The 24473-nt window shown below is 47.3% G+C and overlaps 1 protein-coding gene across 18 annotated transcripts in view; it reads left to right on the forward strand.

The window, feature by feature from the left end:
* Positions 1–24473, forward strand: part of LOC125714399 (uncharacterized) — a 139768-nt gene that overhangs the window by 105445 nt on the left and 9850 nt on the right. Inside the window, exon 1 of one of the 18 annotated variants that reach the window (XM_048984947.1) lies at positions 22507–22644. The exons of the other annotated variants lie outside the window; for them this stretch is intronic. The gene's annotated coding sequence lies outside the window, so the exon portion shown is untranslated. Of the gene's footprint in view, positions 1–22506; positions 22645–24473 lie in introns of those variants that run through there. 18 annotated transcript variants of the gene reach the window in all.

Consider the following 24473-nt stretch of genomic DNA (forward strand, 5'->3'; position numbering starts at 1 on the left):
CCCAACCTTCCAAATTAGCTGGTTGTGGTGAGGAGACTCAGAGACTCTCTGCCTCGTCGATTGCCTCGAGTTGCGCAGTGGCCGCGGAGAAGCGACATGTCATGGTAGCTATTTAGGGCCCGTTACACAAATCTTAGCGCTCAAGTATCCTTACATAGTGAGACGACAATAAAGCATCATGAATCTCGAGTGCGGCGACTGGCCTGGCCTCCGCCGTGTTGATCGGATTTACTGCTGTACAGATTAGTCCACCAGGCATGGAAGGGAGTGATTAGTCTTACCAGACAAGCCCGTCACGACACTTGACGAGACGCGTAGCCTGAAGCGTGACAGGAAGCAGGTGGTCGGCGGCAGACACACTAGAGGACGTGGGACCATGTGCTCCTGTGTGTTAATGTTCCTTTGAATTTATCGTTATTTGGGGGGGGGGGGAGGAGGGCATGCTGGGATTAACTGGCTATTCCTACTTTGGAGAAAATAAACAAACTCAAACTTTACCCAACTTTCACCACCACATAATTTTCAGCCAGCAGAATGTTACGCACTGGCGAGATTCTCTCTCAATCCATGTGTGTGTAAAGTACTGCTGGTCCATGACCACTCCAGCTACATTTTTTAACTCTTGCCCGCTGACATCTTCTTTCACAGACAGTGGCCATCCTTGGTTTTGACAGGGTTCAGGAGTCTTGTCATAATATGCTAACTCCATATAGTTTGTGTACCTGGCGCCAGGAAGGTCGTGCCTGAGAGCACTTTCCTTTGGCCTGATGCACTCAGACATCACTCACAAACACAGACATCACTCACAAACACAAATGTTTGCCAGTGTATTGCCAGGAAAAAAAAAAACGTGAAACCCAACTAAAACAAAACACCGAAAGACGATTCCTCATTGTGCAAAACATCCCTGTTGACTCTATTGTTTCTGCAGAAGCTAATTAAGATATCCATGTAGCCAGCCGGGGGTAACAAAAGGCCCAAAGTCAGCGTTCAATGAAAAGAAAAGGCCATTTAATGGGGGAGACTGGGGGAAGGTTCAAGGGGTTCGAAAGACGAATGAGGATGACAGGGAAGGTTGGGACAGCTCAGAGGAGCATTGTTAGCCCTGGCATGGATCACGGCTAAAGATATCAAAAACATATCAAATCAATGGGTATAATGGTAAGATTTAGAGTGCCGTACCCATTGTATTATTTGATTTTGATGCTAGGAGTTCTGATCCTTTATTAATACTTATTTTTTTGTGCGTATTGTTGTGTGTTTTTTGTGTGACACTTTTTATTTGATATCTTTAGTAATCAAGCCATGGTTGCTCAGGATCAGACCTTTTGGGTACCAGATTCTCATATTATTTTTTTTACAGAGTTTTCAATGTTATGCCAGAGTACCGAGACTCAAAAATAAAACAAAACTTCATGCAGATTTTGGGAATGATTCAATGTGTCTTGATTCAATTCGCACTGTAATAAAGCAGTAAGATGACAGAATCTGTAAAAGCTATGCGTTCCACGTGTGTTTGATATCCTCAGAGACTGAAACACAGAGAAAAGTGCAGATTTTTCTCTGGTCATGTGACACATGGTTTAGGTAGGACACACGTGGTCAATTTTATATTTTTAACTAATATAATACCACAGGCCTGGTAACCACAGGAAAATGAGAGGCGCTGCCTACATTTAGAGCTTGGTGCTACTTCAGCTATGTAGGTGATTAATGTGGTGACATATCGCCTGGCTACTCCGACCACGAGCGCTGTGAAACCAATAGTCTGCAAGCAGTGCCCTTCTGACTGTGACAGACTTAACCGATGCTCAGGCGTTAAACGCGTCGCATTCGGGCTGCCTTCCCCCTAAGGACCGCTCTCCGCACCTTCCAGCGTCTTGGCTAGAGTACAGACAGCTCAGTTCTCCCCTCTCCCTTCCAGTCAATAGAAAACGTTACTTGGCTTATTTTAAAAGGGCAATTAAAATGGATGAGGCTGACTTCAGTGCCAGATAACTTTGTTTAATACACTTCTTGGTCTGAGCGGGGTTTCTTGGCTGGGCTGCTAAGACAACTGACAGCTCCACTGTTTCCAACAAACAAAAGTACTGACCACTGTCTGTCTTTGTCAGTTACCGAAAAGCTGGAAATGTTGGCGTCAATCGCTAAGAAATGGATGCTATCCACTTGCCCTGGGCACTATCCAAAACTGTGTCTACTTATTACAAAATGGGCACTGTGCACAGCTGTGTGTGTGACATAACAGATCTATCACTCTACCTGTCAGGGCTGAGGCGGTGCCAGCACAAATTCCTCAGCCAATCACATACTTGGCGAATCATGTTCTCGGCCAATCGTGTTCTCAACCAAGCACGTTCTCAACCAATCCAGTACGAAAGCGACACTACACCATTAGTTTTAGCTCCTCTGCCTGTTTATTTTAAAGGGGCGGATCCATCGACCACAGCTTCGGTCCCCCAGCTACAGCATTTGTCTTGCAGCGGCAGCGGCGGTCACATGTGCTGGGGTCGCAGGCTTCCCGGCATGCAGGCTTTGGCCGCAGTATTAAGCGGGGCACTCCAGCTGCTCCTGTGCATCACGCCACGGACAAACGGGCTTTTGTGACACCTAACTGATTTTCCAGCCCTTTGGTTCTGCCTCACCGGCCAGGCCTGGCCTCTCTCAGCACACGGCACAGCCTGGGCCAGATGTCTTAGTGCCATTGTCTTGGATTGTCTCCCTTATTTTCAGGCAGAAGCTGATGAAAAATGAATCGATCCTCTACTTCCGATGCATCCCAAGGTCTGACGAGAACGGAAACACGTCACACGGATGCCCAAGTGATTCTGAAAACAGAGTCCATCTGCCACCCCTCCCCCCCCGACTTTTTATCTCTATACAGTCCTTCACACATCATGTTTATGTTTGTGAATGGGCAGTATTGAAACCTCTGGAAGAGACGAAGATTCCCCATGGTGTTAAATGTGCAGAGCGGAGTTTTTATTTCTCATGAAAGAAACAGCCAATCAATTAATTAAAACAAAATTATAATTTTTTTTCTGAGTGCACACTTGTAAGAAATGAATAATGCATGAACTGCCTTGATTGCAAACCCTTCAGAGTCCCTTTATTGATCGCCAGAGTGAGGATAATTTGGTTAAAGAGCTCCAGCCCTCTCGGCGTTTTAGTGAAAGCTGAAGGCCCATCCAAGGAGAACATAACTCCTGTATATATAAAGCAATGATCCAGCCTAACTCCCAAAAAGCATCCATGCCAGAAACAAAAGTGGAAACTGGGAATCGGGTCCCTGTTTTAGCAGAATATCGTAATACAAACATCAGTCCAACAAAAAGAATCAGCAAAGCATCCATCTTCCTGCCTGTAAAACTCATTTTGTTTTGTTTATAGACTGTACTGCAGCCCCTCGGGGGATCGTAATGTGCACTGATATCGTCCTTCTTCCCAAAAGAGGCTGAATTTAAAAGCTTCTTAATATCAGAGAGTGGAGCTAGCTGGCCGGTTATTGTCTCAGTGGCAGCTGTAGTACGTCCTTTAGATGAAATATTCTGCAGAGATCACCCTTTCTTTTTCAGACATGAAAAAAATACATAAATAAAATATGTCAGGAGTGTAGGAACCAGGGAGATGGGGGAGGGGAGGTATGTACCCCCCAGTATTCAATTTGGACCTGAATCCCTAGAATGACAGGAGCCTCTGCTTTTAAATATAAATATCTTTGTATAAGAAAACTGTTTTAATGCTAATTCATCTGACAAGTATATCCAAAGCATGATATAGTAGAGCGAGCTAAAATGTATGTGTTCTCCCTGGAGCAGCTACAACTTATGCATTGTTAGCACAACGCTCTACTTGCTGCGCTACAGGAGCCGTTAATGGAAAGACCGCGTGGTGGACGTCGGTGTCGTGATCGCTCTCGTTGCAGCGCTCTGACGCAGACTGGGAAGTAGACTTGCTTACAGCTTCATCCTCAAAGTTCAGATGCTGCTGCTTCCTTCAGCTGTGAGGGAAACCCGGCGGTGATTCTCCCCCCGACGGAAAGCACCCGGGCGTCAGTGATAGCACGTAATCTGCCTCGGCAGCCGCCCGTGATGTGAAGCTGCACGCAGCAAACAGTGAGGCGGAATACACTGTGACTCAGCTCGCCGTAACTTCTCTTCTGTGGTTGCAAAATTATGCTTTCTGGCTGCAAAAACACCCCCCCGGGAAACTCATAACTTTATGGAGCCATGTGCAATGTTTCACGGCCCTTTGTGATCTGCATCCGATTTGCATGGCGTAGATATAAAACTGAACGACCTATAAATGAGTCGCATTTAAGTGAAAATGAAGGACAATTGATTTACAGTTATGGGGCACCCAGAAGCTCATTCCTCGACGATAACCACATCGTCTGTCCCCGCCAGGCACCACTTCTATTACCGATGTCCTTAGCATTTGAGGGATGTGTCTCACTTGCGTGTGGTTGACCTGCTTCCAAACAAACCCCATAGTCTCCCTTCATTTCTTCTGCAATGTTTGTCTCTCTGTCTCAAACACAGACTGGATGTCTCGGAATGCAGTTTAGTGGTTACTCTTTAAAAAACAACAGCACATAAAACATGAACCACAATAAATCGCTTGTAGTGACAACTAGGGTGGGGTGGTGTGTTAACAATTAACGACAAGCATAGTATATTCCCAGCCGGTACTAAAAACGCTTACTAAGATAAGCCTGAGACGAAGCGTTGTTTGGGTGCTATAGTTGTGTAAACTATATAGCATAGAAATATAAAAGAATTTTGGACCAGAATTTGATTACTAACATTCATGACACTGACAGCTATTCTCAGTTCTATACTGTATGTCATTAATATTTTTTGGTTCAGCAGTGGGCCTCACTAAAGAAAACTATTTAAGATCAATAAACGTTGCAAACGTTTAATTAGAGGTATTGAAAACTGACAGGTATTTTGATTAACATCTGGCTCAAATAAATCTCCTTGCGGTGTTAATCTTCTTTCACCGCAGTTGGTTTAAGCGTTGTGCTCCAGCCCAACTAATTTCGCAATCGGCGCTTGGCGTTCACTACAAGGGAGTACAAGGCTCCATGGTGACGGACGTGCCTCCTTCAGTACGGGGCCGTGAGTTATTTCCTCGGCCTGCATTCAGGTTCTGAAAGGGGTGAGTTCATTAGCTAGGGGGTCTGGTTCACAGAGCTTGCCCCTGTCCAGAATGCACCAGGCACGTCTGGGGGGCGAGAGAGCTGAGGGTGACGTCACATTTTGGCCCACTGCGCGGACATATGGCAGGTGACAGCGACCCAGCCCCCCGCCTTTGTGCGCGTGTTTGCCCGAGCGCAGATTATCCCAGCCTCCTTGATATCGCAGGCCCTTAAAAAAGCCCTCTCATGGCCGCCATAATGAAGATCACATACCGCTGAGGGAGACACTGCCGTGAGACCACGTTGCTATGCCAACCGGTTACTCAGCTACAAGCACAGCACAGAAATCCACTTAAATTACAACAATCTTATTACTCTATCATTACCATCCCAGCCCCCACCAAACTTAGCTGTCTTCTGTCCCCATTGTCCTGCTATTTGAACCGAAAGTGATTCCCGGAGGACCATTAGACGCTCGCCAGGGAGGAACACGGAATCTGTTAGCTCTGTGTTCTCATGTCCTGAAGTATGAACTTGATCTTACATAGATGAGGCGCGCAGACATTCAGGCAGAGGTATGTAGACCTGCGTGCGTCATCTCTACAGCTTCCAGATGAGATCACCCTGCCGCGAACGTCCCCTCAGAGCTGTTTCACACCTGCACTGCATACCTGGAATGAATCGCTCTTAAGCAGGACAGCGCTGCCCAAAGGCTCTGTGAAAAATTAGTAAGAATCATGACCCACATATATTATGTAGCTTATTTATAAACTTGCCACAGTTGCCAGGGTTTTTAAAGCAAACAAAGGATATATACAAGCGTATGACCTCGACGTCAATGCACTTCAGTGTGGCGGTGAGGAGTCTTTGGCCTGGCGCTGTTTGGGGCTTAGCCAGCGTCTGCGGCGCCCTTTGTGCGTGGACCGAGCCACCTGCGATGGCCGCCCGCGGCCAGGCCTGAATGATATACCTGTTTCCATGGCAACCCGGGGAAGCAAAGCTGAAATAAAGGGAGTCACGACGACGGCCTTCCCTGGGTGATAGACAGCGATGCTCTTTGTGGACAGGAAGCATGTGAAAAGTCGCCCTCATTTGCATTCTGGGGCTTGGGCACGACCCAAAGATATTTCATGCATAATTGTTGCCTCCTGAAGCTACTTTGCAGAAGGAGAATCCACCCCTAGGCGCCCCCCCCCCCCCCCAACTTTAAACAACCCTCACCCGGAAGCCTCACCACAGAAATGTAGGATGCAGGGTTATTGCACATTCCGACATTCTTGCACCTAAAATATGCCCCCAGTCCAGATGGTTTGGACGCTGCAGAGGATGGGAGAGCAATACGCAGAGTTGCTTGTTTCCTGACTCAGCGTTCCTGGCGTCCGTTAATGTTTATAATGTGCTATGGCTTATTTCCGTGTGCGGTTAATGTAGGCATCATGTGCCTGCGTGTGCCGGTCACACTGAAGGCGGCTCGCAGATATGAGCCGAGAGCGAGAGGCTCCTTACAATCATCACACACTGCTGCGGCATATTTAATGAAAACCTTTCGATATTATTGTTTTTTTTAAGTATAAAGAAGCAGTCAAGATACTGTAGTTTTCTGAGTATGAATATTTCGTTTGTGTGATTAAGTGGGTTGGTTGTTGCTGTTTACAGTACTTGTTGTGTAGTATTTCTGTTGCCTCTTTTTTTGTTGTGAATGAACATACTTTAGGACAGGTTTGCCTGCTCTCAGCCGGCAACACAGCCCCCGCAACCCACCCCCCGCAACGCCCCCGCAACACAGATTGGATTTAAGCCTATGTTCTATCCCTGTTATTTTACATAAATAAATTCAATGTAATTACCATTTAATATATTGCAGTTAAATGCTCGTTTGTTGCTTTGCAGGTCTATGGGTGAGGGTGTGGCATAAAAATTTTACCTAATTTAGTCAGTTTGTTGCGATTCAGACAATCTGCGAATCAGAATGCAGAGTAAAATGCGAGTGTGTCACATGGCGAGGAGGCAGCAGGCGAGCACGTTCTGCAAGGGGCCTCATCCAGCCGTCGGCCGGGCCATTGTCGCCCCACTGGGCGGACGGCTGACCCCCGGGGGCCTCCCAGGACACAATGGCTTTTGATACAAGGTGGGGAGAAGCGCCTCCGGCCCTCAATGTAGACTGCCATTGACGGTTAAATCAATTCGGGATGGTGACACCCCAGCTATACTGCCGACTGCCAGCATTGTGGATTACAAAACGAGGATATGCCCCTCCCCGAACCCTGTCCCAGCCCCGCCCACCCCCACCCCCCCCCTTATGTGCTTCGACGCAGTGCAGGGGGGTGGGGGCCAGGGTGGGGTGTGGTGTGGTGGATGGCGGGGGTTGATGCCGAAGAATAACAATGGGATGAAATCTGTGGTGGAGGAACAGAGGAGGTGCAGAGCAAACGAGCTTGTTCCGGAAGGTGCCGCAATGCAAGCAAGCGGCGGCGGGGTGCGTGGGAAGAAGCCGTCCCCAAACGCGTACGTGCTCCGCCAGCCTGTCGAGGTTCTCTGGGGATTTTTTGACTTTTTTCTGCCCCCTCTCACACTGGGTTGGGTCACTGTGGGGCATAAAGCCCTGTGAGGGATTTCGGTTCCGAGCGGGTGGTCCGGGACAGAGGGGTTGTGTTGTGACACAGCATGTTTGCCCGGAGACGGGGAGACTCTGTGGTCTTCAGCAGGAAGAGCTCATTGCACCACGCGACAGAAGACCACGTCTGCCCTCTCCAGGCTGTGCCGGCATTACCTGTCAGCCAAATGAAGACGAGGGGAGGGCTTGGAGCTGGTGGGCTCGTCTCCATCTCAGTGCAGATAAAATGGAGGTTTCTTAGCCGTAAAGGATGAAAGACGCCCCGCAGTGTCTGTGTCCATCAGCGCTCCTTAGTCATGAAAAAGCACCATGCTTAGCTAACCAGTATCTGCCACAGGGTGTAGCATAAACAATCCGAGGCATTCAGCGGGCCGGCTCGCCGCATGGACGGGGTGGCGCACAAAGCCGGCTGGGGGTGGGATTGTGGGGAGGGCCAACAGATGTACCGGGAGCCAGAGGTGGTCCACAGTTGCCATGGCGACCACGCGGGCTCAGGGAGCGGCGAGCATATTGAGAATGCAGAGAGCCAGTCCCCAGAGATCCCTGAATGGATTTAAGATGGCTGTTCGAGGGAGGAGAGAAAGATCGAGAGACAGGAAGGAAAAGCGAGGCAGACGCAGACCCAGCGTCTCCTGTCCTGAGTGTTAGAGACGCGCGCAGGGAAGACGTTCGGCACGGCAAAGTGGAGACATTTTATTTTGCCTGTGTGTCTTTCAAATTTCGCTTTGCTTACACAATTCCTAATCGCTCCAAACTGAATGTGTACGTATTTGCTGAGGAGAATATTCTCCCATTAGACAAAAATATTGTTTTACTTAAAGCTGCAATTCTCTCTTTCCAAAAAAGTAAAATTTAGATGTTTTTTTTTTTTTTGGGAAGAGCTCTGTTTTTTTTTACAGCTCTGTTTCCATGGTCACCGTAACCAAGTGACAAAGCAAATGAAGGGGGCTGGATTTTTTTCCAGATGTCACCTTTTTGCTTACACACGGGAATTAAAAATATGATTATATGCAAAGAAGTGACATGTGAGGCCGTGTTTGGGTATTTTTTTCTCCTTTCATCATGGTTTCACACCAGTCGTTATGGATCTGACATATTGTAAGCACCACAGATAAAACACGCTTTTATTTTTTACTGTTGAAAATCGTAAAATGTACTGTGTGTCGTTTAATCATTAGACAGAAAAAATAGCTGTTCAAGAAAGAACTCAGACTCAAAAATTATAAACAGACCCAAAACAACAGTGATTGTTTTGCCGCTATTATTTAACATCTGGGATGACCTAGGGCAGGTGTCACTGAGGTCTTCTGCCAGTTACATTGTGAGCATTTTCGTCTGAAGGTGTTTAGAACATGGAAAAAAAAGGGTGGGTCTCTTGTGTGTGTTGCATACATTATTAAAATGCTTGTTGCTCTCTGCCTTTTGAAGAGGTCTTGTCATCCTCTGATTTACAATTACAGGTCAGAGGTCATAAGGCGGGGGGGGGGGTGCAGCGAGTGGCTCAGCAGGCTCAGTCTCTGTAATCAGTTGGTTTGAGCACAGGCCTTGGCAAAACAGTCACATGTCCGTGGGCCCTTGAGCATAACCCTTAACCCCCAACCCCAAGGGCGCCGTACGTTAGCGGACCCTGTGCTGTGACCCCCCAAGCTACGAAGAGCAAGATGGTGTCGGCAAAGAGAAGCATCCCAGTGTACCGGCACGTGTACTTGTGCAAATGGCAAACAAAGGATTGTTGCATGTTGTTGTTATTATAAAGGGAGGGTTGGTGTTGCAGACAAATCATACACGCTAATAAGCTGCTGTTGTGCTGAGTTATTAGTGTTTATCCAAGCACCTATAGAAAATAACCTTCGGGTCGACGAAAAGACAAGCAAGCTGCAGAACGAGTCAGTTTCCTAAGCCATCCACTTAAAATGGCAAATCCCGAGGACTCAAGTATGATATGGGGTTGAATAGCAACACAACAGTCGACATCTGGTCTAAAGGAAGGTCAGATGTACCAAAGCGAGCGGATCCAGTGTCAAGTAATGATCAGCCTTTATCATTGTCGTACCTGCGCTCAATCTTGCATGTAAATGTTGACATTGGCATGCACCTGAGGGACTTTCGCAGCTCTTCACAGTATACTGTTCCAAAGAGTGCTCTGAACATCGTGTGATGTGTCAGTGGCTGCGGGTTGAAGGCCCCCCCCACCTTTATTGTGAAGCCTCGTTATCATATTTCACGCCCCGACAGACATGAGGCTTGGAAAAATAGAGACGTCCTTTCTAGGGTGAGTGTACGTTTGTTTCCATACTAGTGTCTCTGCAGTGAATCACGCACAGTACGGAAAAAAACACCCGGGGCTTTGAGGACTTCCTGCAGACGTGTAGCGTGTTCCGTGTGTGAGTGAGCAAATGCACCGTAACTTTAGCAGTTAAAGAGACTGAATGAATATGCGGCATGTCCACTCGTTTGGGCAAATACGGCTACAAATCTACGAATCCATCAGACGTCAGCAGGGAGTTTTCCGGAACTATCCTCAGAATATCTTCCCCGCTTTGGTTCTCAATTTCACATATCAGCCCAGGGTGTGAGAGAGGCCGTGTCAGTCCGTTACTGCACACACACACACACACACACACACACAAAGTGCAATTTTGAGACACAGAGTGACCAGGTCTACACATTTTTGGGCTGTGGGAGAAAACTGGGAGGCAGGGGGCGATGGATAACTTCATGAACAAGGGCCAGCAATGAGGCCAAAGCCCTGGGGTCCTGAGGCCACAGCACTGCTCAAAAGTATACAAATGTGACCTTGATTTGTTCAGATCAATGGCCCTGTGTTCAGCTGCCTCCCTGCTGAACACTCAACGCTACACCTAATCTGTACCCAAAGCCGACCATGACTATGGACTGCGTGCCCCCACACTAAATAGTCATGATAGATAGATAGATAGATAGATAGATAGATAGATAGATAGATAGATAGATAGATAGATAGATAGATAGATAGATAGATAGATAGATAGATAGATAGATAGATAGACTTTCTCTTACCTTCTCTTTTTGTTTCTCACACATAAATATTTCATGGTTCTTTGTAGCACGTTTGCATTATTTTGTATTTTCGGATTAGATGTCAAACTATCCTGTGGTATTTGTACTTTGCACAGTGACATAGTGGCCCCTTTGGCGGGGGGAGAGAGGACACATTGCAGGCAGTGATTCGCACGCAGAGAGTCTTTATGCTCTTGTGTCTTTTCCTATGAATCCTCCACAAACGTGCTCAGTCCGTCAGTTCCCATAAGTTGTGGTGCTCGGAGTGTACGGCCCAGTGGGGCCCGAGAAGGGCCCTGAGTGGAAGCCCAGCCTCGGGGGGCCCTTTTGATGTCACTTTGCTGTAGGCCACACTGGCCCTGTGCCTGGGAGGCCCCGTGCTTCCTGACCCAGGCTGAAAGCGCTCCCCCAGTGTGAAGAATCTGCGGGGGGGCGTGTACAGCCCAGGCACAATGGCCACGTCCGCATACAATGGCAGGAAGTCCTGCACGCCTGCGCGAGGGGATATATCCGGGCAGGTCGACGGAACGTACCATCCCATTGTTCACTATCATCGGGTGACCGGGGGCTCTTGGGGGGAGAGGGGTGCTGGGGCACAAGGACACTAGTGAATCACTTTTCTGTCTTCCAGCAACTGTCTTCCCTTTTCACAAGACATTCCTGCACTCGGAGCTCCCCCTGTGAAATGGTGCTGACCAGCAAGATGACCCCCTTCGTCCCCCCCCCCCTTTTAATGAAAGGAAGTCGGGCTTTGGTGAGGTGTCAGCCTCCGTTTGCTTGTCTCGCTATCGCCTCCCTCTGACGCGGGCTCCATAATGCACCACATTTGCTACCATCCCCAGTATGTGGCCATTTGGCCCCTAAGGGAAGTAAGAGATCGTTCCGTTCCCAGCTTGGACAGAAACGGCTTGAAACCACCTTCTGTGACTTCGCTGGGTCTGCTTTGCTGCGGATAATTACCAAATTATAGATTCAGGTTACGGCTATTGACGAGTCAGTGGGCTCAGGTCTGTCGGTGGCTGCTATTGCGTCATTCTACTTTAGTGGCTTTTCTGGAAACAGTGGGAGTCTTAGAGCTCTTGACAAGTTAATCAAGCAGATAAACGACAGTGTCGACGCACTGCGGAGATTAAGTTGACTGTCGTTAGTCGAAAAGGCGTGTAAGTGACAGTCTACGTGAGCCAAAAAGCCGGGGTGAAGATTTAACAGCCGCAGATCTTCCTGTCTCCTCCTGCCAAAGATTTTTTTCCCTAGTTCTTCTAGTAAAGGAGATGGGGGGGGGAGGGGCACAGGCCAGTTGTTCCTGAAGTTATCCAGGGTCACAATAGCATGTACAAGTGTGAGAAATCTGCGATGTGCACCGGGCCGCACACCGGAAGCAAACGATCAACTTCCCTTCCTGCTATAGGATCCCTGAGCCCCGAAAGAATGGCGATCTGCTCACAAACATTAGGGCACAGGGTCCACAACGGCGTCCCGTTCACATGGAGGCCAGAGATGATATATGCCACCACAAAGCGTAGAGAGAAACATAACAGTGCCTCAGGCTACAACCAGTTGTGTGACTGAGCTTTATAATTAAGCCGATAATTTATAGGCAGTGCAAAAAAGCAATTCCGGGAAAGGCTGTAAACCATGGAAGGGCGTGAGTGTTTGGGGGAAAGGGGTGGGGTGGGGGGCCGTCCCTCTACTCATGGGTGATTATTTGATTGTTGTATTAAGTAGAATCATACCATATATGAGAGAGAGAGAGAGAGAGAGATGGAGACAGAGAGAGAGGGAGACAGAGAGAGATGGGGAGAGAAAGAGAGAGAGGGAGACAGAGAGAGATGGGGAGAGAAAGAGAGAGAGGGAGACAGAGAGAGAGATGGAGACAGAGAGAGATGGAGACAGAGAGAGATGGAGACAGAGAGAGATGGGGAGAGAAAGAGAGAGAGGGAGACAGAGAGAGATGGGGAGAGAAAGAGAGAGAGGGAGACAGAGAGAGATGGGGAGAGAAAGAGAGAGAGGGAGACAGAGAGAGATGGGGAGAGAAAGAGAGAGAGGGAGACAGAGAGAGAGGGAGACAGAGAGAGATGGGGAGAGAAAGAGAGAGAGGGAGACAGAGAGAGAGGGAGACAGAGAGAGATGGGGAGAGAAAGAGAGAGAGGGAGACAGAGAGAGATGGGGAGAGAAAGAGAGAGAGGGAGACAGAGAGAGAGGGAGACAGAGAGAGATGGAGACAGAGAGAGATGGGGAGAGAAAGAGAGAGAGGGAGACAGAGAGAGAGGGAGACAGAGAGAGATGGGGAGAGAAAGAGAGAGAGGGAGACAGAGAGAGATGGGGAGAGAAAGAGAGAGAGGGAGACAGAGAGAGAGGGAGACAGAGAGAGATGGGGAGAGAAAGAGAGAGAGGGAGACAGAGAGAGAGGGAGACAGAGAGAGATGGAGACAGAGAGAGATGGAGACAGAGAGAGAGATGGAGAGAAAGAGAGAGAGGGAGACAGAGAGAGAGACGGAGAGAAAGAGAGAGAGGGAGTGAGCGGGTGGGATAGGCAGCTCTGCTGTGGAGGCTTAACATCTAGCTTGTTTACATTAAAGAGCAAAATGTTCATTGGAACAACATTATCTTCTCCTGGCAGCAAATGCTAATAACTATCCCCATCCCATTGTCCACGTTCCCTTGCCCCGCGGATCAGTTGGGCATCGCAGAGACAGCGAGTTCTCATCAGAGACGTATGGATGCATGATGTTCAATTCACAATTCACAACAGGGTGGATTTGCAATGATCAACATTTCAGGGTAAAAATCTCATGAAGAGATTTCATGAGGATAAGCCTCATCCATTTTCCAACCCGCTTATCCTACTGGGTCGCGGGGGGTCCGGAGCCTATCCCGGAAGCAATGGGCACGAGGCAGGGAACAACCCAGGATGGGGGGGCCAGCCCATCGCAGGGCACACTCACACACCATTCACTCTCACATGCACACCTACGGGCTATTTAGCAACTCCAATTAGCCTCAGCATGGCTTTGGACTGTGGGGGGAAACCAGAGTACCCGGAGGAAACCCCACGATGACATGGGGAAACTCCACACACATGTAACCCAGGCGGAGACTCGAACCCGGGTCCCAGAGGTGTGAGGCAACAGTGCTAACCACTGCACCACAATGCCACCCCATACAGTGCTAACCACTGCACCACAATGCCACCCCATACAGTGCTAACCACTGCACCACCATGCCGCCCCCACCATGCCGCCCATTACATTAGCTGCATCATGAAGATGATGCAGCTAATGTAATGGACAAAACACAAATTCCAGGCCTGCTGTAATATATGTATCCAAAAAAGACAATAAATCTATAATTTTCAATTCTTTATCTAGCTCTGCTCGCACTGCTGATTTGTGGACGGTGTGATTGATCTCGGAAGCGCTGCTCGTCGGTGAAGGATGTCTCTGACTTTTGTTGCCTGTGATCACACGTGTGCGGGGGCCGTGTCTGCTCACCACGCCGCGTCTTCATCGAACCGGAACTCTGACTCTGAAACCCGAGTCTGCAAAGTAGTCAGCGATCGACCTACAGAAGCCATTCCTCATGCCTTTAATGTAAAGTCCTTCACTAATGAGACGCATCTTTTGTTTCGTTTAGAGAGACAGAATAATGTCTAATTTAATATAAACCGGCCTCTCATTTATACTTTATAGCCGTGATCCCTTTATTATGACTGATTTTTTTCACACCTTCGTAGAATACTTGGCCATATCAGGTGTATTTTTCGTACCATTTGCTGTCTGAACAGCATCTCCATTACAAAAAGTATTGGTGGTTCACGGTTGTTTTATCCCAAAGGTATGTTTGGTGTTTTCGTTGCATGTGTGTGTCTGAGTGTAGATTTGCTGAGCGTGTAGCATGGGAAATATGACTGGTGGCAGTCAGGAAGTACCTCAGTCATCTCCTACCAAGGATGGGAACAGCCTTAAGCACACCGCCGGCTGTGTAGAAGGAACGCTGTCTTAATAGCTGCCATAGTCGTGGATATTCATTAAATATGTCGTCTCTCCTTCCATCAATCCATCTTCTATAAGCACTGGACAAGTACAAGCAGACAGAGAGCTTGGAGCCTGATCCAGGAAATACAGGATGGGATGCCAGTCCAAAATAGGGAAATTCAATATGATGTTAATTAATAATAATTGAATCATCATCATTTTCCCCATAGCTTTTTTTTACAACGAGGATACATTCACTAGAAACGTCAAAAGCCACATTTCTAAGCAGCATGCTTAAGATATTAACCTCCGTCGATTTGATATGACTATGATTTTCATCATAATGCGCATCTCCGTCATTATCCTCCCTTTTGTTAACATATTAAACTACCCTGGTATCCGATTTCACAGTTGTGCGGTAGTGCTGATGCTATAATCTTATAGCGGTGATTTATAATCTCAGGTTGCAACCTCTGCAAACTGTGCAACTCATATACATCTTGGGGACTGTGGATAGATAAAGTCGGTCTGGATGGTTGGCCCAGGCTATTGGGTAAGGTGGGCTTCGTGATGAGACCTTCACCCATGGAGGACAGCTTCCCACTGGATCGCCCTCATGACCCAACGGCGGACGCCAAACATAATGACGGGAAGAAGGGCGATCTCCACTCCTCTTCATTTTCCTCCTCGCATTGTGAACCTTCGGACTCGCAAACGCAGCTGTGATCACACACGCTGGAAACTCTAAGCCGGGGTCAACGCTGGACCGCAATGTGAACTGCATCCTAAACTTCCTCAACAGTCATTCTCACAGTTGACGGAACAATCCCAGGCAGGAGTGGGATTAGGATTATGCAGAATGTGCCAAGCAGGGTCCCAGGGTGGCTCCCAATGAATGGTATGTTTACGGAAAGTTGTTTTGTAATCTGTTAGCGGCTCGGAGGTGAAGTTACGTGGATGACATGGTAGCGAAACTGATCCTTGACTTCAGGAGACACGGATATTCCACTTAGACCTCCCTTGGCACCCTAAAAACCCCCGGCTGTTCGTCATTAGTTTGGCCAAGCTACAGTTCAGGCCTCCAGCCAACCGATGAAAAGAAATGAAAAGAAAATCACTCCATTAAGTACCGGGAACCAGAGTGTGGCGAGTGGAAATACGATAACTACCTTGGGTTTGCGCTGCTGAAAGTTTACGCGGAAGACGAAAGAGCCGCCAACTGAGTGTGACATCGTCTGCTGCCTTCTTTCCTTTGCCACCTCTTCTGTGATATATTGTAAGATGCGTTTCCCTCCCAGCTGCAAAAATATTTTTTCTGTCAAACATCTGCCGTAGGAATGTGGGGACAGGGGGGAACAGACTTCCTGAGAACAGAGGCACGGTGCGGGATGGCTGCAGTGAGGCAGCTGCCCCCCCCCCCTCCCCCACACCACACATGACAGCCATTAGGGTGGCGGCAGGCTGTCAGCGAGTTACGCGACAACACACCTTTCCATTACCTTCCTGCCCCACCGCCACCTCCTCCAAACTCTCCCTCCCTCCCCCCGCCCCCCCCCCCCGTGTCAAAGTAGAAGGTGCGCATATCGCCGCATGCTGCCCTCTCGCGCCCCGCTGTTCTGTCTCCGCCCAGCTGGTCTTGACGTGACTTGTCCCGAGTGGCACACTGTACTCGCCAGGTGGACAGAGCCACGCAAATATTTTTCTCTCGATGGTGATTCAAAGGCTGGTGACGGGAAAGAGGCTGTCAGGCGTCTGTTTTTCGCAGATGGTGCCGCAGCCTCTCAGTTTTCCTTGATGAGCCCAGTCCAGGTTATGGCGCGGATATTACAGAGAGCAGGGTAAATGAACTTCATTGCGTCATGTGGATGCATGTGCCCGGGTGAGCTGAAGTCTTGCTCACCTGACATCCACCTGTCAGTGGTCCAGCTGCCCCACCCGAATTGGCTTGTGAGGGTCAGGGCTTGAAACAAGGGGTCCGGAGAGCCCCCGCATGGACGCAGGTGCTGCCGTTCTGCCTCCTGCCCCTTCGTAGGGCCCCTGGACTGCTGGAAGGGCAACCCCAAGGTCATCTGGTGGCAGATGGGTAGGGCTTCGGAGAATCCCCCTCGGTCTGCCCTCCTCGGCGGGCGCTGGCCATCCTCCCGTTAGCAGGGCGTGCTACTGTTGGCTCACGCGTGGCGCCCCCCACTGTTTGTGTCGGGGGGTACAGCCTCAAGAGCTAGAGGGGCTACTTGACAGGACAGGCTTTGACACATGAGGCTGTCAGTGGCTCCACCGGTCGGCCATTCTACGGCGAAAACAAGAGAAGGTATATATTCGGTCCTCAGCACATTAATACCACTGGGAAGAAAGCTGAACACAGTTCCAGTTCTGGAATTTCCCGTTTCTTCCCATGTCGATCCGGGCTTCCTTCAGGTACTCTGGGGCATTCATGTATGTGGGAGTCTCCTGAATTGGCCCCTCAGAATGCACTCAGCCGTACACCAGTGCTCTAACTAACTACAGTACGCAGCGTTGCAGGGAGGAAAACGCCACCCCTGACTTTACACCTGCTTACGTTCTCCAGGTTCCCACACGTGCAGGAAAACTTGCGTGTCTCTCACACCAGCAAAGCCTGATTTATTTACTGAGCGTGTCCTAGAAATGTCAAGGAACATGCTTTATATATTACACAAACATTTACAATATCTGCTTTGCATTTTTTTGTGGCTCAGAGTTGATTTAGAAAAATACATTCACTTCATTTGGCTCATCACATTGTAACTCGCCCCTATAACAGATTTTAAATGCATGTTTCTACGATTGTATTAAATGTGTAATCTGATTATGACATATATCATGAAAAATAAACAAAATAATTAAAAGAGGGCTTGTGTGATGGCACTGTGCATCCAGTGGTGTGTAAACAATTTTAATCCCTAAAAGCATAATCAGATTATTTTACCAGATTTTGCAGTATAATGCTCACTGACTTTTGAATTCTTGTGAAAAATTAGATCTTGAAAAATCTATTACCCTGATTCGTTATCTTTATGTTCCTCTGTTTTTCTTGTGCACTGTTGATTTGCTTACTCCTTTCTCTTTTTCTTGAAATCCAGTGCAATCAGGCAAACACCCCCCCCCACTCCCGAGAAACTGTAGATTAGTGACCATAGTATGTTTATGAGATATCCTTCCCCTGTGTGACGAAGTTTGGCCAGTGACAGATAAATAAAACACCAGCGATGGCTGAACAGGTTTGGATCATGAGCAGCGGAGCATCTGCAGCCTGGAGTGGAGGACAGACAGACATCCACGGGGACCTGGTGCAAAGGAAGACAAGCATGGAGCCATGATGGTGCATGGAGCAGAGAGCTCAACATTAAGAATATTGAGGGAACATGGAGAGATATCAGGCTAGTGGAGGGATTCCTAGAACAAGAAATGCCTGAAGACCAATCTGATCCAGGAATACCTCCACTGGCCCCATGTTGTCTGAATGTTCTTAGTGTCTTAATGTGAAGGTTCTCACTTTGTCTGGAAGATATGGTGTAGCTCCTGCTCAGTATTCCTGACATTTGTGCCTGGACATACTTGTTCTATCCCTTCTCATCTCAAGACTAGGATACTGTAAGTCACTCCTAGCAGGTCTGTCTCTGAGGACCATTCGTCCTCTGCGGCTGATCCAGAATGCAGCTGCCCGACTTGTTTTCAGCCCTCCCCTGTTCTCTCATCACATCATTGCTACATCGCTACGCTCCCTCTACTGGCTTCCTGTAGCTGCCCGCATAGATTCAAAACACTGATGCTCGCCTACAAAGCCAAAAATGGACCAGCACCCACCTGCCTAAAAAAGCTTTTCTTCCCCCGCACTGCACCACACTCTCTCCGATCCTCCAGCACCGCTCACCTGGTCCCGACCCTCTTTCAAGGCGCAAGGAAGACATGCATCGACACTCTTCACTGGGTGCCTTCACATGCATCGAGTCACTGGGTGCCTTCAAAAAACGACTAAAAACCTACCTCTTTTGGAAGTACTTGGATTAGCACTTCCAGAATTATACTCTTATTATTATAAAAAAAAAGGATTACTTGCCAACAGAGTTTTTTCGAGTGATGAAATTCTTAGGTTCTATTGAAACAGTATCAGAATGTGTTCACTGATGATACTCCTAAGCACTGATGTAAGTCGCTAAGGGCGTCTGCCAAGTGCCGTAAATGGGCTGTTTACCTCGTCGCTTTGGACAAAAGCAGCTGAGAAACTAAAACGAAAACACAAAAGAATGATGGCTCAAGTCATCTGAAGAAGACCTTCGCTAATCTACCAGAAACATGGTACAGCTGCAAAAAGGCTAAGCTACTGAGGACTTCATGAGAAGGAGGAGGACATGTGGGAAGCAGGAATGTGCACAGAGATGGCGGAGCAGCAATGGCGTCTCTCCCCCACCCCCAGCCGCAGTCCTGGGAGAGGAAGGACACAGCAGGAAACACGAGGCCTGCCGAGAAGTCACCAGGAAGGCCTGCTTTCGCAGCTCCATGTGTGGGCCACTTCAGCAAGGTCCACTCATGCTGACCCATCCTGCCGTGCCCTCAAAGGGGCGGAGGTCATCATCTACACCGAGATAATTGTGGGGGGAAAAAAACTGACATCAGGCTATGAATAAAGATCAAGGAATTTTTATTGCAGAGGCATTATGCCACTGTTCATGAAAAACATGGCCCTCTCATTTCTGAGGAAACTGTGAGGATTAGTTGTTTCCTACCCTTCAGCGTAAATCAGCGTTGTTTTAATCATTTCGATCGTCATGTTCCCCTCAGGAAGCACAAAGCTAAGACTCTGCCCACTTCCTCTGGGTGATTAAATTTCAAACCATACCGATATATGCACCCAGGTGCTAAATCTGAGCTAATCACTGCACATCTTCCAACCCAACAGGAAAACAAAGTAATTTCCTGCCTTTTGAACTTTAAAAAACTTCCACGCTCTGTCCCCAAACTTCTGTTGTTTGTTATCACCATTTCCGACACTGTTTCTTGGAAGAAAAGCATCTTTGGTCCTGATTACACTTGTTTTAAAATGCGTCTTCAGCAATCGCATCGCACCTACAGTAGCCACCGTATCTGATATTCTGTGTGGGTACACTCAGCTCCCCTGTGGGTCAGTCTATGCAAATTCTCTATTTTTATTTATTAGCTTTTATTCTCCTTTCCTCTTCTCCCTCATGCGTTGCACTTGTTTACAATCTCCTCACTTTATGTGGGAGCATTATTTCGTGCCACTGAATGCTGTAAATTGCATTTAGATAGTATCATGAAATAGATCCACTTGACTTGACTTGACTTGACTTAAAGTAGACAGCATTAAATACAAGCATAAGCAGCCGCCAACGCGTATTGTGATCTGATCACTCACACCTCTGAGTCCCTGACAAGGACATCACGATAACTGTGTGCCAGGCAGCAACACAATCCGAACACTAATGGTCAGCTGGACCCCGTGGAGATGCATGACAGACACAGGTGCTTATCAGCAATGTGCCTCAGCTGTCTACTTCCAGTCCGATTGTCCAAGACGCATTTTAAAAGCAGCTGTAGACAGGCCTATAGGATGTATGAGTACTGCCAGATTCACGAGGGAAGACTTGGGGACATGTTAAAAACTCATTCAACTCTTGCACTGTAATGGAACTTATCCAAGGCAAGCCATCGCGAAGATCGACACTAGGGGGGAAAAAATGCTAATGCTTGTGGAAAGAGGTTTTTTTGTCAGCACAGATCAATTTACGTAATAATACCTCATAATGCTGACCACTCCAGTGGTGGGTGATAGATTTCGGCAGCTCAGTCTGACATTACGGCGGAAACACAGAAGAGAAACACGCAAAGACAGCAGTTTGATGGTATTTTATTGTGGGGTTCTGGGCAAATTCTGAGCATGGTGACTCTTTAATCAGATGTTTTGATGGGTTTACATAAGGATGTAAACAACAACTGTAAGAGAGCAATGGGTTTAAGTCCCGACAGTGTCCATTTATCATTGGCATGTGTGCAGAGACTTAATACCCAGCAGCACCGAAGGTGCTAATTGTGTCCATGTGTCAGTGGCCACTGGACCCTCCAGATGCACCCCCACCCCAGAACCATAGTGGTATGCTTGGCACAGACCCTGTCCATGATGGAAGGTCACTGAAGACAGACCAAGCACTTTTTTCAGAGGGAGGGGGGACTGCTTCGTTCAGGCACCCTTTTAATAATACAATATTAAGTCAATTTAAATAGCCAGTTGAAAGTGTTCTTAAGACATGCGTATGACCATAACATTTTTGATTCAGATTCAACACTCATACATAATACTTATGTTTAAGAAACAGCATTTTCTAGGAATTTGCCATATGGGTGTAACAGACTGGGAAGAAAAACATTCTCAGTCTAAAAGGAATTTGAATACTTAATTAATCTTGTATCTGGTTTCCATTTGCAAAGCAAATGCTATTATTTGACTAATAAAAATTAAAGGCACAATCAAAGACTAAGAAATAGCTCTCGCCCTACACATTCTAGGAAATGATTTGCAGATTTGCTGTCGTAATTACTTCCTACGTTACAAAACCGTGTTCCTGCTGAGGATTTGTTTTGCTGTGCAAACCGAACCTTAGCCATGCTTCGACAAATCGGTGCTTAACATCAAGAAGAAAACTGAGAATTGACCAAGGACAGCATATTGCAGGGAGGAATGTGAAATCAATCTTTGAGGCTTACCTAATCCTAAAGAGGTATTTGTAATTCTTTAACCATTGTACTCCACAAATTTTGGAAGGAAAAAAAATTAAAACCTTCCTCTGCAAAGAAAACCATTTATTTGAGCAAGACAGTCAGTGTTTGGTGGTTTTATTAATTAATGTTTGGAATACAGTCACCTAGTGTCTTTGGGATATACATGGCTGATTATTGTAGCGGCCACACCTCCGTCTATTGAGATGTAACAAGGATGATGTATTCATAGGTATGCGTGGAAATTATCCAGAATACGGGGGTGGGTACCTGTGGGACCAGACATGAGGGCGGGGGGGGGGGGGAGGGGCGTGGTGTGGTTTGCAAGAAAGATCACATTACATAAATTATCAAGAAGGTTTAACATTCATCCACCCTTCTGTGAAGGAGGACCTATGACAGTGCCTGAGTTCTGTCTTACGCAGAATTGCATTATGGGAAGTGTGGCTCTAAAAATGCCCAAAGTACTGCACTTTGTTTGCTTACTTATGGATAAGGGTGGGGGTTAAGGGCTTCATGTTGGGGTTAGAGAATTCCCCATATAAATGAATGGAGAATAATTGCAAACCTGTTTATGTATGTGTGTCTGTGTGTGTGTATGTGTGTGTGTGTGTGTGTGTGTGTGTGTGTGTGTGTGTGTGCGTGTGTGTGTGAGTGTGGGGTTGCACTAAATAACATCCTTTCCCCATAATCAGGAAGTCTGAACTGCATTGCAACACAGGGAACGTATTTAACAAGGTGATATTGGAAGGTGGGCCTCCAGTGTTGTGTATGCATGACATGGGAAATGCAAAGGGATGCACACTTCCAGACATATTAGCACGCCACTGTTTGTGGGGAGGGTTGGGCTGTCTAGGTGCCTGCAGTGTGTCGCCTCCTGAAGTCCCCTCAGTGCACCCGCCCCTCCCTCGCCTGTGCAGATGTGAAGGGCGGGGCGCGTCCCAAGCAGGCGCGTCCCAAGCAGGCGCGTCGCTTTTGGAAAGGAGCTTAGGTCGCGCTGCTCCTGACCTCTCGGCACCTGGATGCTGACGCTGAAGTATGCATTTGCCATGAAATATTCAGAGTGGTGCACCACTGCTATTCCCAGGACGCACACGCCTGAGCGGGAGAGACCGCCGTGGAGGGTAAGGACAGTGACAGGCAGCGTGAGAGCTTTGAGCACGCGTAGAATGAGCATAAATCTCACCAAAATCGCATGGGGAGGCATGACAGTCATTTGACATTGACAGCGCTTCCACAACTCTTAAAAGACAATAACAAATTAATCAGTATTCAAATTTTTGTAGCTCTACGGTGCATTGCTGCATGTGATTAAGTGGGTGTGTTACTTTGAGCTTCACGCCAAAAACCCCATGGTGAAATAATTTCCTATTTAACACTGACTACCACAGTGCGTTAAATCAACCTCCTGCAAAAACCCTGTAATCATTTTAGTACATTATATATACATTAATGTGTAACTGGGGATGCATGTATCCATAAGACCCTAAAATTATTATTTCGTATAACCAAAGCGTTAGATACTCTAATTTCGGACCGATTTTGCGGCAAATGAAAAACAATGGTAGGCATCGTGTCTTTTTTATCTCCTATTACAACGAAAGCCCTTTGGGGGATGACCAAGACCCAACCCTGGCAAAAATATAAGCAGCACTGCCACCTAGGGTGTCTAGCCAGAAATGCACGTCGGAGGAAATGTGGGGCAGACATCACCACTGGTACCGGACACGACAGCCCGCTGGAAATAACACAGTGGATAGAAAAAGACCCGACTCAGATTCAGATCTCAGGCCCACACGGGATTGTTTCTGTAACAGTGACAAAGGTGCACCATCGATTCGCACTGATGGCAGAACTGAATTTCAGATGTTTCGAATTTATTTTACAAGAAGCGAGACAGGAGTTCATGCCCCGAAAAAGCAAATGATGCAGAATTTATGATTCGATAAATGATACATAGGCATGTTAATGATTTCTGTAATGTCATTTAAAGTATGATATGTAAGCATCTAGCACAATAATTATCTAAACCATTGTGGCAACAAAGTAGCGTTCAGTGTCAGTGCAGGTTACATGTCAGTTACATGCTCCATGTAAGTTCGTATCCTCAGTGACGACACTCGCTTTTGAATATGCTGCATAAGAGGCCTTGTCATGCTCCGTTCCGTGAACTACAGTATGGCAAAGGTGCATCATACAGTGGCAAGATGGTGCTGAGGACAAGGGCTTTTCTGTTATAGCAAGCCGATTTTGAAATGGTGGAATCTGTAAAATGAAACAGAATATTTTATACATGAAGTAGAAACATCAACCGTGAACATTCACACGTACATAGTGGTTTGGGAATTAAACCTTGATCGCCTACAAAATAGAGTTAATTTCGACCCCAGTGACCCTGCAAAGGACCAGCAGGGATGGATGGATGGATGGATGGATGGAAGGATGGATGGAAGGATGGATGGGTGGACTTGAGCTGCATGAAAGAATGACTTCGCCAATCAACACCACTGAGAAGCACATTCACAATCCCTTAAAAGCACCAAGCAAATGCCAACTGAGAGAAATCATGAAAGACGCTATATATGTTATTATCAAGGAACTTCCCCTTTGGATCGTTAAAGTTCAGCTTGACCTTGATTAACTCTATCCGCCATTTTCTTTTTACTGATGGTTCAAAATCTACCCTTCAGAACATAGGGCAGGGTGCACCCTGACTGGCAGGCCAATTACAGCTCAGTCATTCATGCACAAACTAAAGGTAATTTTACCGCCACGAACATCGCTTTATTTTACTGTAACTCGAGGAGAATGTGCACTTCTCAATTACAAAGCCAGGGCGGCACATCTACGAAATAAGCCATCATTCATTTTTATGTCATTCACCTTAATTCACCCAAATTCTAATATTTCTGTACTATGTCATCAGAGATTAAAATAATAACACTTAAAAGAA

This window comes from Brienomyrus brachyistius, chromosome 19, assembly GCF_023856365.1.
Source record: "Brienomyrus brachyistius isolate T26 chromosome 19, BBRACH_0.4, whole genome shotgun sequence".
NCBI classification, from domain to species: Eukaryota; Metazoa; Chordata; class Actinopteri; order Osteoglossiformes; family Mormyridae; genus Brienomyrus; species Brienomyrus brachyistius.